The sequence below is a fragment of the Pongo abelii genome, chromosome 10 (genome assembly GCF_028885655.2).
Source record: "Pongo abelii isolate AG06213 chromosome 10, NHGRI_mPonAbe1-v2.0_pri, whole genome shotgun sequence".
Lineage (NCBI taxonomy): Eukaryota > Metazoa > Chordata > Mammalia > Primates > Hominidae > Pongo > Pongo abelii.
The window spans coordinates 976529-998595 of record NC_071995.2 but is presented as its reverse complement, the minus strand read 5'-3'; the positions used below and the strand labels follow the sequence as shown (position 1 = coordinate 998595).

General features: G+C 46.1%; 1 protein-coding gene across 19 annotated transcripts in view; it reads left to right on the top strand.

Annotated features, from left to right (window-relative positions):
• Positions 1-22067, top strand: part of RAD52 (RAD52 homolog, DNA repair protein) — an 87451-nt gene that overhangs the window by 23641 nt on the left and 41743 nt on the right. For 6 of the 19 annotated variants that reach the window (XR_008512268.2, XR_008512267.2, XM_054527845.2 and 3 more), the window contains exon 1: positions 20758-21417. The exons of 2 other annotated variants lie outside the window; for them this stretch is intronic. The gene's annotated coding sequence lies outside the window, so the exon portion shown is untranslated. Of the gene's footprint in view, positions 1-20564; positions 20585-20637; positions 20657-20728; positions 21418-22067 lie in introns of those variants that run through there. 11 more of the 19 variants (XM_054527838.2, XM_009247284.4, XM_024256872.3 and 8 more) reach the window with 10 other exon arrangements.

Sequence of the window (22067 nt, the reverse complement as noted above, 5' to 3'; positions counted from 1 at the left end):
CTACTATGTGTGAAGCATAGTTCACGATCCTGGGAATATAGTAGACAAGTTCCTTGCCTTATTGAGCTCACATTCCTATGGGGAAGGGCAGGTTCAGGGCCTCCTCAGATCTTTGCTGGGCCTGCACACGGCCCTATGCATATGCTGCTTTGTAGATTCCCAGAATGAGTTGAAGCTTTTCAAAGCTCCTAGGGATATACCATCCTCTGGCTTTTCCTTTTGAGCTTTAGGTTAGCCTCTTGTTTCCCCTAATATCACCCACTACTCAGGCAGGAATGAAGTCAAACAATTGTCTTGAAATATTTTCAGTAAACGCCTCTGGAGAAAAGGGTTTTTATTTTTTTAGCCCTGGATAAGATCCTAGTTAGGTTAAATAAAGGCAGCCTTGCAAGTGGGGTCTTCCCGGGAAGCACCAGACAGACAAATAACTACAGTACCATGAGAATGAAGCTTTGAAGGTGCTCTAACCCCATTCTGCCTTATCCAGTGGCTGCCAGGTTCCTGGGGTCACCAGGATCGTGGACTGTTGGTTTCCAAGGCTGCCAGGGAGCTGGAGAAAAGGGGATGGAAATAGGATAGTTAAAATGCCACAAACCTTTGTTTTTACTAAGATTCAACCATTTGTCTTGATAAACGCTTCCCAGATTGCTGCAAGCAAGCCTTTTGTTAATTTCCAGAGTTCTGATAAACTTAATACTATCAATTTTTGTCAGTTTTCTACTTGCTTTTATGGAGGAAAGAATTGTGGGGGTTTCTTTGTCATTTTCACTGCTAACACTCATAGGGATGAATCTTACAAACTTAATGCCATGCAGTGAAATGGGAAAGGCATAAAATAGTACATAGGGCATAATTCCATGAATATAAAGCTCAAAAATAGGCCAGACACAGTGGCTCACACCAGTAATCCCAGCACTTTGGGAGGCCGAGGTGGGAGGACAGCTTGAGCCCAGGCTGAAGAGCAGAGGTGCGATCTCGGCTCACTGCAACCTCCCCCTCCTGGGCTCAGGTGATCCTCCCACCCCAGCCTCTCAAATAGCTGGGACTACGGACGTGTACCACCACACCCAGCCTCAAAAAGTTTTTTTAATTAGCTGAGCATGGTGGCCTGCATCTGTAGTCACAGCTACTCAGGAGGTTGAGGAGGGAGGATCGTTGGAGCCAGGGAAGTCGAGGCTTCGGTGAACTTTGGTTGCGCCACTGAACTTCGGCCTGTGTCACACAGGCTCTCACACACACACACACACACAAGTTCAAAAATAGGTAAAACTAAACGACATAGGCAGGGATGTGCATATAGGTGATAAAATGCTAAAGAAAATGAAGAAGACGATAACCGTAAAATCCAGGATGGTGCTTCTTGAGGATTGGGAAGGGGTACCCACTAGCCCTCTAGGGCTGCAGAGGAGGATTGGGAAGGGGTACCTAATAGCCACCTAGTGAGCTAGGTGATGGTTACATAGGCAGTAATTTCACACCTATTTGTTAAATTGTACTTATATGTTTTGTGAACTTTTTTTTTTTTTTTGAGACAAGGTCTTGCTCTGTCACCCAGGCTGGATGACTGCAGTGGTACAATCTCAGCTCACTACAACCTCCGCCTCCTGGGCTCAAGGGATCCTCCCACCTCAGCCTCCCAAGTAGCTGTGACTACAGGCAGGCGCCACCATGCCCAGCTAATTTTTATATTTTCAGTAGAAACAGGGTTTCACCATGTTGGCCAGGCTGATCTGGAACTCCCTACCTTAAATGATCTGCCCACCTCGGCCTTCCCAAGTGCTGGGATTATAGGCATGAGCCACTGTGCCCAGACCACATTTCTTTATGTGTATTATATTTCACAATAAAACATTTTAAAATTAAATAGGTACTTCATTTATAATTTGCACCAAGCAGGAAGTGAACACATTCCACCCACACAGAACTCAGTTGTATGCCATCATATTTAACTACAGCACAGGGAAAAATAAGGAAGTGTAGCCAAAATATATATATTTTTTTACCTTGTGATGCAACAGTAAAATAGATGTTATAATATCTACACGTTCAAAGGAGAGCCTCGCCGGCCTTATTTAAAGGCTATTTATTTTTATTAATGTCCAACATACTTGGTCTTCTGTTTCCTCAGTAGACAGTAAACTCCTCAATATTATTTGAGCTCCTAGGACAGATCCATGTCTGTTTTGCTTACAATAGCATCCCTAGCACCTAGCCGATTGTAAGTGCTCCATAATCATTAAATCAAGAATGACTGACAGCAAATTAGGAAAAAAGGGGAAAAGTTGATGTAAGCAAGTGCACTGACTGTAAGTCAGGAATGGAAAAAAAAAAAGCCAATAAAAGGCAAAAACAAATAGAAAACCATGAGCATTAGAATGGAGTAATGGCTTAAACAAGTTATCTTTTGTCGTATAAAAAAATGGAGGTGGCATGGCAGACTTTTGTATTATCAGGAGCCCAGGCTCCCATCTTTCTGCTTGACCATCCTCAGTTCATGGTTTCTAGTCTCGAGGTCACCTCAGGGTCCAAGATGGCCATGAATATTCCATTATTATATCCAGGAATGAGGAAGTCAAAGTAAAGGGGAGCACAACATATTAAGGTGATTTCCAGACGTTCCATACAACACCCCTATTTACATCGCGGTGGCTCACACATGTAATCCCAGCACTTAGGGAGGCTGGAGTGGGAGGATCTCTTGAGGCCAGGAGTTCAAGACCAGTCTGGACAACACAACAAGACCTCGACTATACTAAAAAATTTTTAAAAATTAACCAGTTGTGGTGGCACATGCCCGTCCAGAGGCTGAGTTGGGAGGATGGCTTGAGCCCAGGAGGTCGAGGCTGCAGTGAGCTATGATCGTGCCACTGCACTCCAGCCTGGGTGACAGAGGGAGATCCTGACTCAAAAAACAAACAGCCAGGCACAGTGGCTCACTCCTGTAATCCCAGCACTTTGGGAGGCCAAGGCAGGCAGATCATGAGGTCAGCCGTTCGAAATCAGCCTGGCCAACAGGTGGAACCCCATCTCTACTAAAAATACAAAAATTAGCCAGGTGTGGTGGCGCGTATGTGTAATCCCAGCTACTCAGGAGGCTGAGGCATGAGAATCCCTTGAACCTGGAAGGCGGAGATTGCAGTGATCCGAGATGGAGACACTGCACTCCAGCCTAGGCAATAGAGTGAGACTCTGTCTCGAAAAAAAAAAAAAAACAACAACTACAGAAATAAAAAAACCCCAAATACATCTTATTGGCCAGAACGTAGTCACCTGTTCAAATGTAGATATGAGGAGAGTAGGGAAATACAGTCTCTTATCAGGGCAGCCAATACTTGGGATTCTGTTCACTAGGGAGGAGGACAGATTAGATTTGGTAGGCAGTATTAGTCTCTGCCACAGGGAGAATTTAATCAGAAAGCAAATAGATGAACCTGTATGCATCAAGAGATTCTGAGTACAGCATAACTCTAATACATAACAATACAAAGCAATCATACATGTTAATAATGCAGATTGAGACATCAAGAAAAATATTAAATTACGTGTACCAGTCTTCTGTAAAGAAAGCAAAGATGTGGCCGGGCGCGGTGGCTCATGCCTGTAATCCCAGCACTTTGGGAGTCGAGGTGGGTGGATCAGGAAGTCAGGAGATCGAGACCAACCTGGCCAACATGGAGAAACCCCATCTCTACTAAAAATACAAAAATTAGCCGGGCATGGTGGCGTGCACCTGTACTCTCAGCTACTTGGGAGGCTAAGGCAGGAGAATCATTTGAACCCAGGAGGCGGAGATTGCAGTGAGCCGAGATGGTGCCATTGCACTCCACCCTGAGCAAGAGAGCGAGACTTCGTCTAAAAACAAAACAAAACAACAAAAAAGAAGGAAGGAGGGAGGGAGGGGGGGAAGGAAGGAAGGAAAGGAAGGAAGGGATGAGTATAATACATTTTCTGAGGAAGTATATCCAAAATATTGAAAAATATTGAATATTTGAAACTTAGAGCAAATAGAGGCTGGGGAGGTAGGTCACATCTGTAGCCTCAGCACTTTGGGAGTTCCAGGCAGGAGGAACACTTGAGCCCAGGAATTTGAGACCAGCCTGGGCAACATAAGGAGACATCATTTCTATAAAAATAAAAAAATTAGCTGGGCATAGTGGATGCGCCTGTCGTTCCAGCTTTTTGGGAAGCTGAGGTGAGAGGATCTCTTGGGTTCAGAAGGTTGAAGCTGCAGTGAGCTGTGACTGTGCCACTGCACTCCAGCCTGGGCAACAGAGCCACTACTGTCTCACTCAGATTATTGCAGTAGGAATCTAGTTGGTTTTTTTGTGTTGTTGTTTTCAGACAGAGCGCAGTGGTGCGATCTCAGATCACCGCAACCTCCATTTCCTGGGTTCAAGTGATTCTCCTACCTCAGCCTCCTGAGTAGCTAGGATTACAGGCACACACCACCACACCTGGCTAATTTTTGTATTTTTAGTAGGGACAGGGTTTCGCCACGTTGGCCAGGCTGGTCTCGAACTCCTGACCTCAGGTGATCTGCCTGACTCGGCTTCCCAAAATGCTGAGATTACAGGCATGAGCCACCACCCCCACATAATTAGTCTTCTTGTTTAACATCTTTCCCCCCACCTTTCTTTTCAACATAGCAGCCAGCAAAATCCTCTTAAAACTTACATAGATAAACATCCCTCTTCTGCTCAAAACCCCTCAGTGGCCTTCCTTCTCAGAGTAAAACCAAAGTCGCATAGCCTAAATGCTTTGTCTGAACCCCAAAACTTCCTGATCTCACCTGTGCTTGCCTCCTGGTGCCCTTGTCTCAAGCCATTTCCTACTCATGTTGCACCTCCAACACTCCAGACGCGCTCCATGCTGTTCCCTCTGTCTGGAACACTCTTCCCCCACTGCACTATGTCCTTCCCACTCATTTCATTCAGTTCTTTGCAGATGTCACCCGATCAGAGAGGCCTTCCCTAAGCAATCGCTTCATCTGAAATAGTACCGCTGCCCTCATCACTCTGTAGTTCTGCTGCATTTTTCTTTTCTTTCTTTTTTTTTTTTTACTTCCAGATAATTTTATTGCTTACATAGAACATCCAAGAGTATTTAATGATAAATAGAACCCCCAAAGTTTCAGAAAATTATTTGGTACATAATCCATACATAAAAATGAGTTGCCTTCTTCTATGCCAGAAGCCAATGGTTAGAATATATAATTTTATAAAAATTCTATTTACAGTATCAACAAAAACTTTTAAATTCCTGATAGAAAATATAATTAAAAACATGTAAAGTATTCATAAAGAAAATTATAAATCCTTATTGAAAGGAATCAGTGGAAAGCTATACCATGTTTATGGATGGGATAATTAAAAATCATTAATTTGATATCCTCCATTTTTCTTTATAGCATTTACTTCTACCAGCCACACTCTAAATTTGTTTACTTGCTTCTCATGTCTATCATGCCTCTGTCTCCTAGAATACGAGCCCCAAGCCTGGAATTTGTTTTGTTTCTTGCTCTATTCTCAGTTCCTAGATCAGTACCTTTCACATGGGAGTGGATTAATAAATATTTATTTAATGAAGGATGAATAAACGAATGAATGAGAGATATTAACACTGTTTACTCTGCTACAAGAGTCCTTGGCTAAAAAGATTGAGAACCAGTAAGCTATAGAACACTCCATGCAAAACGAAAACCACCCGTACTTTTTACATGGAAGCATAAGACAGTTTTAACTAAATAAATGAAAACTTTTTTCAAAAAAAAAAAATTACTCTTCTACTTTTGTTTCAGTATTTCATTTACACTCCTTAAATCTAGTAAGAATTAGGCAGCCAGGCACAGTGGCTCATACTTATAATCCCACCACTCTGGGAGGCCAAGGCAGAAGGATTGTTTGAAGCCAAGAGTTCAAGACCATCCTGTGCAACATGGCAAAACCTCATCTCTATAAAAAGTTTAAAAAATTCCGACAGAGTTAAAATGTAAAAAGTGAAAAGTACAAAAAAATGAGCCAGGCGTGGTGGCACATGCCTGTGATCCCAGCTACTCAGGAGGCTGAGGTGGGAGGATGGCTAGAGCCAGGGAGGCAGAGGTTGCAGGAAACTGAGTCACGCCACTGCACTCCAGCCTGGGTGACAGAGCCAGACCCTGTCTCAGGAAAATAAATAAATAGATAGATAAATAAATAAATAAATAAGGCATGCAAACATACTCAAATATCTGTCTTAAAAAATGTCTTCCTTGGGCCAGGTGCGGTGGCTCACGCCTGTAATTCCAGCACTTTGGGAGGCCGAGGCGGGTGGATCACAAGGTCAGGAGATCGAGACCATCCTGGCTAACAAGATGAAACTCTGTCTCTACTAAAAATACAAAAAAAAAAAAAAAATTAGCCAGGCGTGGTGGTGGGCACCTGTAGTCCCAGCTACTCGGGAGGCTGAGGCAGGAGAATGGCGTGAACCCAGGAGATGGAGCTTGCAGTGAGCTGAGATCAGGCCACTGCACTCCAGCCTGGGCGACAGAGCAAGACTCCGTCTCAAAAAAAAAAAAAGAAAGAAAGCGTGGCATATAGGGGCCACCTGTAACTCCTCATTGCGCATTCTCTCGATTCTACTCATGCTTCCAGGAAACTGCTCTTACTAGAGTTGGTAAGATAATCTTGTGTCCTTACTGGTGGTCACTTCTCCATCTTTATTTGCCCTGCCTCTTGTCAATGTCCTACACAGTAGACCATTTATCTTACTTGAAACATTTTCTTCTCTCTGCTTCTGGAGTAAAATACTGTAGTAGTTTGCTAGGGCTGCCATAACTAAATACTATAGACTGGGTGGCTTTAAGAACAGAAATTTGTTCTAGAGGCTAGAGTCTAAGATCAAGGTGTCAGCAGGTTTGGTTTCTCCTGAGGCATCTCTCCTTGGCTTACAGATAGCCACCTTCTCACTGGGTTCTCACGTAGCTTTTCCACTGTGTGGGCACATCCCTCTAGTGTCTCTCTCTCTCTCTCTCTCTCTTTTTCTTTCTTTTTTAGATACAGGGTCTCACTCTGTCACCCAGGCTGCAGTGCAGTGGCTCGATCTTGGCTCACTGCAACCTCTGCGTCCTGGGCTCAACCGAGTCTACTGCTCCAACCTCCCGAGTAGCTGGGATTACAGGTGCATGCCACCAAACCCTGCTAATTTTTTTTGTATTTTTAGTAAAGACAGAGTTTCGCTATGTGGGCCACGCTGGTCTCGAACTCCTGGCAACAAGTAATCTACCCACCTCAGCCTCCCAAAGTGCTGGGAATACAGGCATGAGCCACCACCGTGCCCAGCCATCGGGTCTCTCTTTGTGACAAAATTTCCTCCTCCTTTAAGGACACCAGTCAGGTTAGATTAGGGCCCACCCTAATGCTTCATTTCAACATTTCAACTTAATTATGGCTTCAAATGCTCTATTTCCAAATATGGTCACATTCTGAGGTATTGGACATTAGGGGTTCAGCACATGAATTTGGGAGGAACATAATTCAGCCCATAACAAGTAACTTCCTGGCTTTCTTCTTTACCTCACTGGCCCCCTTTTTTTTTTTTTTTTTTGAGATGGAGTCTCACTCTGTCGCCCAGGCTGGAGTGCAGTGGCACTATCTCGTCTCACTGCAACCTGTGCCTCCCAGGTTCAAGCGATTCTCCTGCCTCAGCCTCCCAAGTAGCTGGGATTACAGGCGCCTGCCACCATGCCCAGCTAATTTTTGTACTTTTAGTACAGGGTTTCGCCATGTTGGCCAGGCTGGTCTTGAACTCCTGACCTCAGGTGATCTGCCCACCTCTGCCTCCCAAAGTGCTGAGATTTTAGGCGTGAGCCATCATGCCCAGAGTTTTTGTTTTTGTTTTTTTTTAGAGGCAGGATCTAACTCTGTCACCTAGGCTGGAGTGCAGTGATGCAATCATAGCTCACTGCACCCTCAAATTCCTGGGCTCAAGTGATCCTCCTGCCTGCTGAGTAGCTGGGACTATAAGTGTGCGCCACTGTGCCTGGCTAATTTTTAAAATTTTTTGTAGAGATGAGTTCTCACTGTTGCCCAGGCTGGTCTTGAACTTCTGGGTTCAAGCAGTTCTTCTGCCTCAGCCTCCCAAAGTGCTAGGATTACAGGTGTGAGCCACTGCACCTGGCCTGGCCGTTCTTTTTCAATTTTCTTTTTGTTTGTTTGTTTTTTTTTTTTTGGAGACGGAGTCTTGCTCTGTCGCCCAGGCTGGAGTGCAGTGGTGCGATCTCGGCTCACTGCAAACTCCGCCTCCCGGGTTCACGCCATTCTCCTGCCTCAGCCTCCTGAGTAGCTGGGACTACAGACGCCCGCCACCACGCCCGGCTAATTTTTGTATTTTTAGTAGAGACAAGGTTTCACCGTGTTAGCCAGGCTGGTCTTGATCTCCTGCCTTGTGATCTGCCCGCCTTGGCCTCCCAAAGTGCTGGGATTATAGGCATGAGCCACCGCGCCCGGTCATTTTTTTTTTTTTTTTTTTTTTTTTTTTGAGACGAAGTCTTGCTCTGTCGCCCAGGCTGGAGTGCAGTGCTGCAATCTCGGTTCACTGCAAGCTCCGCCTTGCGGGTTCACGCCATTCTCCTGCCTCAGCCTCCCGAGTAGCTGGGATTACAGGCACGTGCCACCACGCCCAGCTAATTTTTTATATTTTTTAGTAGAGATGGGGTGTCACCGTGTTACCCAGTATGGTCTCGATCTGACCTAATGATCGGCCCGCCTCTGCCTCCCAAAGTGCTGGGATTACAGGTGTGAGCTACCGCGCCCGGCCCCTCTTTTTCACTTTTCTTTGCTTATTTCTTCTCTGTCTTGCCTCTATGTGTTGGAGTGCTCAGGACTCTGTTGGGGCTCCTTCTCTTTATACTTTACTCTTATCTCCTCCCATGGCTTCAAATAGTATCTATGTGCCAATGACTCTTTATGTGTATTTCTAGCTCTGCTCTGCTCTTTGTCCTGACTTCTGATTCACATATTAAGTTGACATTTTCATCTGGATGCCTAACAGGTAACATATTAACATATTTGAAACAGAACTTTGGTTGGGTGAGGTGGCTCACATTTATAATCCCAACACTTTGGGAGGCTAAGAAGGGGGGATCGCTTGAGGTCAAGAGTTCAAGACCAGCCTGGGCAACATAGCAAGACCCTGTCTTTACAAACAACAACAACAACAACAAAAATAGGGTGTGGTGGCATGTGCCTATAGTCCTAGCTACTCAGAAGGCTGAGGTAAGAGGACTGCTTGAGCCCAGGAGTTCGAGGCTGCAGTTTGCTATGATGGAGTGCAGCTCCAGCCTGGGCGTCAGAGCAAGCAAACAAATCCAAGAAAATCAGACCTCTCCATTTCCTCTAAACCTGCTCCTGCCTCTGTCTTTCCTACTTCAGTAAATAACACCAACATTTACTCGGTTACTCAAGTGAAAAACCCAGGTATTATCCTTGATTCCTTTCTTTACCACCATTATCCAAACTATGGTCAAGTCCAACAGTTTGGATCCTCTATAGATTGTCTATGAACACATTTTCCATATCTGTTATTTTCTCTCCAACTTCACTAAGCTACCATCTCTCAGCTCCTAGCTGGTGCCCCTGCATCCACACATTTCCCTACAATCCATTCTCTGTACAACAACCAGAGTGATGTTTCTATTCAGATCAGGGCATTTCCCTGCTTGAAATCTCGAAAGTGCCCTTGGTCCTTTATGGATGGTCCACCTTATAGGGGTCCCATAAACTTAAACCCCCAAATCTTCACCCTGGCTTATAAGGCCTGTCCCCTCCCTCCCTACATCTTGTACAAATCTCCCTTTGACCCATTACCCAAACTCCTTCCCACCTCTGGACCTTTGTATCTGCTGTGCCTAGTGTTAAAAGAATTGAATTTGGAGAACATCAGACTGAAGCAGCTTCAGGGCCACGGGTTTCTCAGCAAGCAAACTAAAGCCCGTGTAAGGGGTCACACTTCAGCTGAACCACCCAGAAGCCAGCAACCAACCCTAACTAGGGACTTGACTGATCAGAAACTTCCAACTCACCTTTAACTAGAGACTTTCCAATGCAACCATTCAGATATATTGTCTTTGTCTTGCTTCTGAGAACACCTTATGAAGGTTTTGCTCTTGCCCATTACCCTAGTGGAGCACTGGACTTCTTGGACTCTGGTGCCCCCTGATTCATGAACCACTGTCTGCTGAAATACACTTTTGAAAATTTAAATGTACGTAAGTTTATCTGAACACCAGCCAGAACTGCTCTTCCCCCAGCCTTAGCCATGATTGGCTTTTTCTTGTCACTCAGTTATCGAAATAAAGTCATTGTCAAACATCACTCTCATTTAATGTCATCATAACATGTGACCTGCTATTTTATTGTAAGCTTTGTGACAGTATAGACTTTATCTCCTTCATTCACAAATGTATTCTTAGTGCTTAGAACAATGCTCACTCCTGATAGGGGCTAATAAATGTGCATTAAGTGAATAAAATTATAGATTTTACCATATAGCTAAGAGGCACTGCAATCAGCCTTAGATTTGAGACTCCCTAACCTTGCCAATTACTTCACATCTCTAAAATGCAGTTTTCTAACTGTGAAATAGAGATGCTACTAGTGCCGGTTCTTAGAATCCTTTTGAGAACTAAATGAGATAATGCATAGGAAGCCCTCAGCACTTGGTTGAGTAAACAGTTAATGTTAGCATTATTCTTATTTTTTTAGAATTCTCCTGTGAAAGTATTAAGTCATATGCCTAAATGCACCTTTCTCTGGTGGGCGGAGTGACAGCGCCTGGATCAGCAGTACAGCTGCTATCACACAATAGCCAAGGACAGGAAACAGAAAGAATACTTTATCCCCTGAGGATCGCAGGGGAATTCAAAGACACACAATGTTATGACTAGAATTGGAAGCTGGCCGAGTTACTAATACCACCATAGGGTGCTTGAGGAAAATGCCCCCAACCTCCTCAAGTCAGCCTCCATCCTAGCTGAGTGCCCCACCCACCGCCACTTGTAGAAGGGCCTCTGAATCACCACATCCACCCTGCAGGACCCAGATCCTTCCCATTTCAGCCTGTGTTCCACGTGAAGCACACCATAGGCTGCCAGACACTTCATTTCCTGGCCCAGACCGTCAGGATTCTGTGGCCAGCAGCATTTTCCAAAAACGGCTGTAACAACAGCACCCGTTCCGCATGTTCTTCTTCAATGGTCTCCCAGTGAGAGGTGAGGCTGTGTCTTCTTCTCAGGCTAGGTCATAAAAGGCAATACGGGCCGGGCGCAGTGGCTCATGCCTGTAATCCCAGCACATTGGAAGGCCGAGGCAGGCGGATCACTTGAGGTCAGGAGTTCAAGACCAGCCTGGCCAACATGGTGAAACCCCGTCTCTACTAAAAATACAAAAATTAGCCGGGCATGGTGGCAGGCACCTGTAATCCCAGCTACTTGGGAGGCTGAGGCGGGAGAATGGCTTGAACCCAGGAGGCCGAGTTTGCAGTGAGCCAAGATCTGGCCATTGCACTCCAGCCTGGGCAACAAAAGCGAAACCCTGTCTCAAAAAATAAAATAAAATAGAAGGCAATACAGCTTTCTGACATTCTCCTGGAATGCTCACTCTTAAAACCCAGTCATGCACCCTGAGAAATCCCGTCTGTGGAGAGGCCCACATGGAGAGGAACCCCATGTTCCTCCCAGCCCCTGAGCCCCCTGAACTCTGGGCTGGGAGCCAGCACCTCCTTGCTGGCCATGGGAGTGAGCCATCCTGAAGGGCAGATCCTGCAGCCCCCAGTCAAGACACCAGCTCTTGCCACAGGTACAGGGACGACACTGCCCTGGTGAGCACTGCCCAAAACGAGATTCAGCAAAACAAATGATGATTCCGTCTCCAGAAAAATATTCCTGGTAACAAAGTATACAATTAATATGCATAAAGCCCATTTTGGCTAATGCCTAAGCCAAATGGCAATTCTTTTATTGTTTTTTATTATTTATTTATTTTTGAGATAGGGCCTCACTCTATTGCCCAGGCTGGAGTGCAGTGGCGCGATCTCCACTCACTGCAACCTCCGCCTCCTGGGCTCAAGTGATTCTTGTGCCTCAGCCTCCGAAGTAGCTGGGATCACACATGTGTGCCACCACACCCAGCTAAAATTTTTTTGTATTTTTAGCAGAGATGGGTTCTCACTATGTTGCCCAGGATGATCTCGAACTCCTGGACTCAAGTGATTCACCCGCCTTGGCCTCCCAAACTGCTGAGATTACAGGCATGAGCCACCATGCCCATCCAAAACGACAATTCTTTTTTTTTTTTTTTTTTTTTGAGACGAAGTTTTACTCTTGTTGCCTAGGCTGGAGCGCAATGGCACGATCTTGGCTCACTGCAACCTCCTCCGCCTCCCAGATTCAAGCGATTCTCCTGCCTCAGCCTCCTGAGTAGTTGGGATTACAGGCGCCCACCACCATGCCCAGCTAATTGGTTTTTTGTATTTTTAGTAGAGACGGGGTTTCACCATGTTGGCCAGGCTAGTCTCAAACTCCTGACCTCAGGTGATCCACCCACCTCGGCCTCCCAAAGTGCTGGGACTATAGGCATGAGCCACTGCGCCCAGCCTCAAAATGGTAATTCTTAATAAGTGAAAATTTTATTTCCTTCTTTTCTTTTAATTATTCAATTTATCCACTCCTTAAAGATTTGGCTTTTTTAAACAACTGAGATCTGAAGGTAGTTGGCCCAGATAAGGACTTTCGTCTGCATGGAATTTTTATGCTTCTCTCCTTTCATCAGGTGGGTTCATTGTAAGGTGTGGAAATGAAAAAGAATGCAATTAACATTACAGAAACATCTGTTAAATGTCAGATATTAAGTGTGTGCTTTATATCTCATCTAATCTTATAACTATAATCTTATAACTCATCTAATCTTCCCACAACTCTAACTAGTAGATGTTATTTATTCTCACTTTAAGAATAAGGAAATGGGGCCGGGCGCGGTGGCTCACACCTGTAATCCCAGCACTTTGGGAGGCCGAGGTAGGCAGATCACCTGAGGTCAGGAGTTCAAGACCAGCCTGGCCAACATGGTGAAACCCTGTCGCTACTAAAAATACAAAAATTAGCCAGGTGTGGTGGCGGGTGCCTGTAATCCCAGCTACCTGGGAGGCTGAGGCAGGAGAATCACTTGAACCCAGGAGGTGGAGGTTAGAGTGAGCCAAGATCACGCCACTGTACTCCAGCCTGGGCGACAGAGCGAGACTGTCTCAAAAAAAAAAAAAAAAAAGAGAAGAAGGAAATGGTTTCAGAGGTTTAGAGCTTCTGAAATCCAAAATTCATGCTCTTTACACAATTTCAGGCTTTTTCCCCCTGGAGACTCCAGGAAATATTACTATAGGTGAGTCTTGCCTCAAGTTTAAATACCATATCAGAATGTGTTTGGGCCTGGTGCAGTGGCTCATGCCTGTAATCCCAGCATTTTGGGAGGCCAAGGTGGGCAGATCACTTGAGCTCAGGAGTTCAATACCAGCCTGGGCAACATGGTCAAACCCCATCTCTATCAAGAATATAAAAAAATTAGCCGGGTGTGGTGGCACACCTCTGTAGTCCCAGCTACTTGGGAGGCTGAGGCAGGAGGATTGCTTGAGCCCGGGAGACGGAGGTTGCAGTGAGCCAATATCGCACCACTGCACTCCAGCCTGAGTCAAGGAGCAAGATTCTGTCTCAAAACAAAACAAAACAGAATGTGTTTAGCTATAAGTAACAGAAAACCCAATCAACAGTGTTTTCATCCATAAGGATATTTACTGTTAACAAAAGGATTAGAAATAAGAGATTCCAGAATTTGCACTGTGGTTCCTATCAGGAGTAGCTATACAATTTGTGGGGCCCAATGCAAAATAATAAAACAGGGCCCCTTGTTAAAAATGATTAATAACTTACAGCAGCATAGAACATTAAACCAAGCACAGAGTTGTTCTAAGTGCTGAGGCCTATACGACAGGTTCAGAGGCTGAACCTGGTTCTAATGACGCCAGAATTATGGGTTGGCTTCTGAAATTTTCTTGTCCCTGCTTATTGCATTGGAAGATGGCTGTTGTAGTGCTAAACAGAAGAGGATGAACGGAAAAGTTCCCAGAAGATTTCCACTTGCCTTCTGTTGGCCAGAGCTGAGTCACGTGGCTGCCCCCTGTTCAAGGGAGTATAGGAAGGGGAGTAGCAGGCAAAGGGAAGTAAACTGCCGCAGTGAACTTAGATCAATCCAGATTTAGGCTCTACAGAAGAGTACATTGGGCTGGGCAGCCAACATGGTGAAACCCTCTCTCTACTAAAAATACAAAAATTAGCTGGGCATGGTGGCGCATGCCTGTAATCCCAGCTACTAGGGAGGCTAAGACAGGAGAATTGCTTGAACCTGGGAGGTGGTTGTTGCGGTGAGCTGAGATGGCGCCTCTGGACTCCAGCCTGGGCGCAACAGAGCAAGACTCCATCTCAAAAAAAAAAAAAATGCCCAGGCGCAGTGGCTCACACCTGTAACCCCAGCATTTTGGGAGGCCGAGGCGGGCGGATCACAAGGTCAGGAGCTGGAGACCAGCCTGGCCAATATGGTGAACCCCGTCTCTAATAAAAATACAAAAAATTAGATGGGCGTGGTGGCGTGTGCCTGTAGTCCCAGTTACTCGGGAGGCTGAGGCTGGAGAATTGCTTGAACCTGGGAGGCAGAGGTTGCAGTGAGCTGAGATTGCGCCACTGCACTATGGCCTGAGCGACAGAGTGAGACTCCGTCTCAAAAAAAAAAAGAAGAACAGTACATTGCTGTCCCAAATCAGGGTTCTATTAGCAAGATAATGGGTTAGGGCCATGGTCATTGACTAAGCAATCACTGTGTCTTCTACAAATATCTTTACACAGTCAGCACACACTAAACCTTCCTATATCCTGTGGTTCAGCCACATTGGGTTATACTGTAAACATACTCTTAATTTCTTGCCCTTGCCTTCTTACTTATGCTTTATCCTCTATTTAGAAGTCATCATACATAGGATTTTGTATGCATATAAATCTTACCCATACTTGGCAGTCTATTGAAAATGTCATTTCTGTCATGAAGAATTATCTGGTTCCCCCAATAGGGTGCAATTGTCCCACCTCATAAATCCTTAAGAATATTTACCTTTAAATTCTAATTAATGTGTTTATTGACCTTATCACCCCTGTAGTGAATACTGTTTTGTCTGCCTAGCACTTAGTAAGGCATCTTGCTAATTGGGCCATAATAATGGGCATGCACCCCAATCCAGTGAGTCAGAGTCTTTCCCTGTAATTTTTCAAATTGGATCTAGGGAAAAGAATCCCCTTTCCTCACTGGTCACAGAATTAAAAAGTTGCATAACTGGAATGCTTTAGATATGTCCCTAATGTATCCCTAACCAATGCCATGTATCAAGGAAAATTCTAAATGAAAGATCTAATTAAAAAGAGCAGTCTATCAAGGTTTAATTTAGAATTTTAATAGAAAAATGTAAGTCAGTATTTTTGCAACCTACAACCAGAAAGAGATTTTAAATACAATTTTAAAAGGATTAATCAATAAGGAAAAATATCTATGACTGTTATTACTTTTTTTGGCGGCGGGGGGTGAAGTCTTGCTCTGTCGCCCAAGCTGTAGTGCAGTAGCACGATCTCAGCTCAATGCAACCTCCACCACCCGGGTTCAAGGGATTGTCATGCCTCTCAGCCTCCCGAGTAGCTGGGATTACAGGCGTGTGTCACCACACCTGGCTAATTTTTGTATTTTTTGTAGAGACAGGGTTTTGTCATGTTGGCCAGGCTGGTCTCAAACTCCTGACCTCAAGTGATCCACCCGCCTCGGCCTCCCAAAGTGCTGGGATTACAGGCATGAGCCACCGTGCCCAGCCTGTTATTATATAAAATTTAAGGATTTCTGTTCAGGAAATGACACTATGGACAAAGTTAATAAGCAGCTAACGGAGTAAGAGAAGATATTTACAAAGGCAAAATCTGACAAGAGATTAATATCTAGAATTTCAAAGAATACCTTCAAATCAACAAGAAAAAGGTAATGACCACATACAGAAATGAGTGAATATGAACAGCCAATTAAAAAACAGAGCATGCACAGGAAGTGCTTAAAATCATTAGTAATCAGAAATATAATTTTTTAAAAAAGATAACGTTTTACACTCATTACACTGCCAAAGGTTATATATATAAATCAGCATGATGTCAAGAATTGGCAGGGATGTGGAGATACAGGAAGCCTCATGCAAGGGCTGTGGAGAGCAAGCTGTCATTACTTAGGCAAATAAAACAGACGTCTGTCACCCAACGGTTCCACTGCTGTGTGTACGGAAAGTTCTCACAGTTTATAAAGGAACATGGAGGAATATGTTCACTGTAGTATTATTTATGATGTTCACAGTGGGGAAGGTAGATGGGGGAAATATGGTGGATGTACACCGTGGGAAATTGTGTGACAGGCAAGCACAATGGATTAGAAATAACATTGTGTTAGTTTCCTAAAGCCGTCATAACAAATTACCACCAATGGGTGGCTTAAAACATCAGAAATTTAGTTTCTCTCAGTTCTTGAGGCTCTAAGTCCAAGATTAAAGAACTGGCATGGCCATGTTATGAAGTTAATACTACAGTGAATATGTTCATATATGTCCCTTCGTGAATTGTATGAGGCCTTTTTGTACACAGGAGGGGAATCACTGGGTCATAGACATACACCTTATTTGATTAAGTAATGACGGCTTGCTCTCCCAGCAGGGGAGGATACTTCCTTGCCTCTTCCAGTTTCCGGTGGCCTCATGTTCTTTGGCTTCTGGCATAATGACTGCAATCTCTGCCTCCATCTTCAGAGGGCTGCCTTCCTTCTGTCTTTGTCTCTCTTTTCTTATTTGTATTTTTATTTTTTTTGAGACTGAGTCTCACTCTGTCGCCCAGGCTGGAGTGCAATGGCACAATCTTGGCTCACTGCAACCTCCACTTCCAGGTTCAAGCAATTCTCTTGCCTCAGCCTCCCGAGTAGCTGAGATTAAAGGTGTGTGCCACCATGCCCAGCTAATGTTGGTATTTTTAGTAAAGACGGGTTTCAACATGCTGGCCAGGGTGGTCTCAAACTCCTGACCTCAAGTGATCCGCACCCCTCCCAAAGTGCTGGGATTACAGGTGTGAGCCACCTGGCCTGGGCGTCTCCCTTCCCTCCCCACCCCTCACCTCCCCCCTCCCCCCACCCCCTCCCTTTCCCCTCTCCCCCCACCCCCTCCGTTTCCCCTCTCCCCCCACCCCCTCCCTTCCCCCTCTCCCCCTCCTCCTCCCCTTCACCTCCTCTCCCCTCCCTTCCCCCTCTCCCCACTCCCCTCCCTTCCCCCTCTCCCCACTCCCCTCCCTTCCCCTTCCCCTCTTCCCTTCCCCCTTCCCCCTTCCCCTCCCCTCCCCTCCCCTTCCCTTCCCTTCCCTTCTCTTCCGTTCCCTTTCTTTTGAGACAGTTTTGTTCTTGTCACCCAGGCTCAAGTGCAATGACTTGATCTCGGCTCACTGCAAACTCCACCTCCCAGGTTCAAGCAGTTCTCCTGCCTCAGCCTCCCAGGTAGCTGGGATTACAGGCACCCACCACCATGCCCAGCTAATTTTTGTATTTTTAGTAGAGATGGCGTTTTACCATGTTGGCCAGGCTGGTCTCGAACTCCTGACCTCTGGCGATCTGCCCGCCTTGACCTCCCAAAGTGTTGGCATTACAGGTGTGAGCCACCGAACCCAGCCTGTTTTCTTATAACAGCAATTATATTGAAGAGGGTCTATCCTGAATTGAGTATGACCTCATCCTACTTGATTACATCTACAAAGACCCCACTCTAATTAAAGTCACATTCACAAGTACTGGAGGTTATAATTTCTACCTGTCTTTTTGAGGAACACAATTCAACCCACAACAAAGAATAGCAGGAACTATTTTTAAAATGTAGTTTTTAGAGCTGAGCATGGTGGTGAGCACCTGTAGTCCCAGCTACTCAGGAGGCTGAGGCAGGAGGATTGCTTGAGCCCTGGAGTTTAAGACAAGCCTGAGAAACATAGTAAGAACCCCTCTCTAAAAAAAATTTTTTTAATTAGCCAGGCATAGTGTCATGCACCTGCAGTCCCAGCACTTTGGGAGGCCAAGGTGGGAGAACTGCTTGAGGCTAGGAGTTCAAGACCATCCTGGGCAACATAGCAAGACCCTGCCTCTACCAAAAAAATGTTTTTTTACTTAGCTGGGCATGTAGCCCCTGTAATCCTAGCTACTTAGGAAACTGAAGCAGGAGGATCACTTGAGCCCAGGCATTTGAGGTTATAGTGAGCTATGATCGTGCCACTGCACTATAGCCTGGGCAACAGAGTGAGGTGCTGTCTCTTAGAAAAAATGTTTTTCATAAAAAAAAAAAAGAAAACAATATATTATATTCAATAACATGCAGGTAGGTAACTTTAAAATACATTTACCCCAAAAATTATGTTTCAGAATTTATAAAATTCAGCTAAAGGAGTTCTTAGAGGAAAATTTATAGTTTAATAGTTTGAATGCCTTTACTTAAAACAAAAAAGGTTAAAATCATAGGTTTAGCTTCCACCATAAGAAACAAAAAGAAAGAAAAGTAAATTAAACCTAAAGTGAGCAGAAGAAAGGAAGTGATGAAGATAATGATGAAAATCAGTGAAACAAACAAATGGAAAAACAATTGTAGTAATTAATAAAACCATGAGCTGGTTCTTTGAAAAGATAGGTAAAATTAATAAACATCTAGCTGGACTAGTGAAAAAAGGAGAGGACACAAATTACCAAAATCAGAAACGAAAGGACACAATGAAGAAAACAATTAACAGAGTGAGAGAAAATATTTGCAAACCATATATCCAATAAGGGGTTACTATCCTATTCTAAATATGTAAAGAAAACAAACAACTCATAGGAAAATCAGATCACACGACTAAAAAGGGGGCAAAGGGCACCAGGTGCACTGGTTTACACCTGTAATCCCAGTGCTTTGGAAGGCTGAGACAGGAGAATTGCTTGAGGCCAGGAGTTGTGAAAAGCCTGGACAACATAGAAAGACCTTGTCTCTACAAAAAAATTTTAAATTAGCCAGGTGTGGTGGCATATGCTTGTAGTCCCAGCTGCCTGGGAAGCTGAGGTGGGAGGATCACTTGAGCCCAGGAGTTAGCGGTTGCAGTGAGCCATGACTGCAGCACTGCAGTACAGTCTGGGCAACAGCTTGATAGCTTGAGACCCTGACTCTTAAAAAAAAAAAATCATTTATCAAAAGATGACATACAAATGATCAACAGGTTCATAAAAATGCTCAATATTGGCCGGGTACAGTGGCTCACGCCTGTAATCCCAGCACTTTGGGAGGCTGAGGTGGGCAGATCACCTGAGGTTGGGAGTTCGAGACGTGCCTGACCAACCTGGAGAAACCCTGTCTCTACTAAAAATTCCCCAGAGGCTGGGGAATAAGGGGGTGGGGGAGAGAATGGGGAGATGAAGATGTTGGTCTCAGGGTACAAAGTTACAGTTAAACAGGAGGAATACAATTTTGAGATTTATTGCACAGCATAGTGACTACAGTTAATAATAATTTATTGTATATTTCAAAATTTCTAAGAGAGTAAGTTGAAAATATCTCGCCACAAAAACAATGATAAGTGGGCTAGGTGCAGTGGCTCATACCTGTAATCCTAGCACTTTGGGAGGCTGAGGCAAGAGGATCACTTGAGGCGAGGAGTTCAAGACCAGCCTGGGTAACATAGCAAGACCCTGTCGCTACAAAAATTTTTTTTTTTTTTTTTTGAGACGGAGTCTCGCTCTGTCGCCCAGGCTGGAGTGCAGTGGCGCGATCTCGGCTCACTGCAGGCTCCGCCCCCCGGGTTCCCGCCATTTTCCTGCCTCAGCCTCCCGAGTAGCTGGGACTGCAGGCGCCCACCACCAGCCCGGCTAATTTTTTGTATTTTTAGTAGAGACGGGTTTCCCCATATTAGCCAGACTGGTCTCGAACTCTTGACCTCGTGATCAGCCCGCCTCGGCCTCCCAAAGTGGTGGGATTACAGGCCTGAGCCACCACGCCCGGCCCCAGGGGACATTCTAGAGGGGACTTCGCCCCCCAAGCCGCACTTCTCCATTTCCCTGCGGTCGTCGCTAACCGAAGGCGCCATCCGGTGACGACTGGATGTGCGCGGCGGTGGTGAGGGGCCTCGAGAACCACCAGGTCCACCGCTGCCTCGGCCCGGGCGGAATCTGGGAAGGTCTCTGACAACCATTCTTCCTAAGATTTTCCCAATTGTGCCTGGGTGGGCGGGCCCCGCATCCTAATGAGCGCTGGGCATGTGAAGTGTGAACCACCCGGGCCTAACTAGCCCCTGAAGGCCTGACGAAACCGCCAGGCCCACCAGGGGGCAGCAGAGATCCGACGGCCGCGGACCGAGAGAAGCCGGAGGGAAGTAGGAGGCAAAGGGCGCGCAGAGAAGCGGCAGGGCGAGCGGCTCAGAACGTAAACGCCAGCACCGCGCCTCCAGGTTGCTTTACGGCTGCCGCAGAAGGCTTTGCGGCTCTTTTCCCTTCCGACTTGATTTACGGTTCCTTCTCTGGTCTGTTTTTTTTTCCCCTCCGGCGCTGGGCGTGGGTTCGGACCTTCTTCCCAGAGACGCTCGCACACTCTTCCCATTCTCCTCTGCGCGGCCTCCATCTAAGCTCTCTTCCCCTTGTCCATAGCCTAGATCGAGCTCCCTGTGTGCACCGCGCGCTGCCCGAGGCGCGTAAGTGGGGGAGGAGAGCGGCTTCCCCCGGCGTGCTTCTAGCCGTGGGTGTGGAGCGTGGGAAGGCTCAGCTTCCGGGTCGAGAACCTGGGGCTGCGGTGGACCTGATCCTGAGGTCTCACTCAGCGTCCTGAGGTCTCACTCAGCGTAGAGATGCTGAGTCCAGAGGCCTGTTGTAGTTCACCAGTGCAGTGAGGGTCTCAGTATCGGGGCTTCCCGAGAGGTGGGTAGGAAGGCGGGGTACAGGAAACTTGGCACCAGCGCGCCGGGACCCCACCGCGGTGCGGACAGCCAGGTGTCCATGGTGGCGCTTCCTTGGAGATGCTGCCTGTAGACAGGCGTGGGGAATCTGAAGTTTGTGTTAATAGCTAAACGAAGTTGAGTTGCAGGGAGCGGGGGACGCTGGGAAGAAATGATTGATTTAAAAGGAATTTGACGCCGGGCACGGTGGCGGCATGCCCCCATGTTCCCGGGAGGTCAAGCCTACAGTGAGCCGAGATCGCACCCGTACCACGACACTGCGTCCCAGGCGACAGAGCGAGACCCTGTCACGGGGGAAAAAAATAAAAATAAAAATTTGACGCTCAGTTTAGGTGAGTATTGAGCCTTGTTATAAAATTGAGATAGAGGTCTGGCGCGGTGTCTCACACCTGTAATCCTGGAACTTTGGAAGGCTGACGCGGGAGGATCGCTTGAGGCCAGGAGTTCTACGCCAGCTTGGCTAACATAGTGAAACCCCGTCTCTACTAAAAATACAAAACTAGGCAGGCCTGGTGGCGGGCGCCTGTAATCCCAGCTACGCGGGAGGCGGAGGCATGAGAATCGCTTGAACCCAGGAGGGAGGTGTGCCGATGAGCCGACATCGCACCACTGCACTCCAGCCTGGGGGACAGAGCGAGACTCCATCTCAAAAAAAAAAAAGTTATAATTCACATACAATTAAATTAACTCCCTTTTTTAAAAAAAAGTGGAGACGTAGTCTCGCTCTGTTGCCCAGGCTGGAGTACAGTGGCGCCGTCTCGGCTCACTGCAACCTCCGCCTCCTGGGTTCAAGCGATTCTTTGCTTTAGCCTCCCAAGTAGCTGGAATTACAGGCGCATGCCACCACACCCAGCTACTTTGTATTTTTCACCATGTTGGTTAGGCTGGTCTCGAACTCTTCGGCCTTCCAAAGTTCAGGGATTACAGGTGTGAGCCACCACACCCAGTCTAAATTCACCCTTTTAAAGTGTGCAATTCAGTG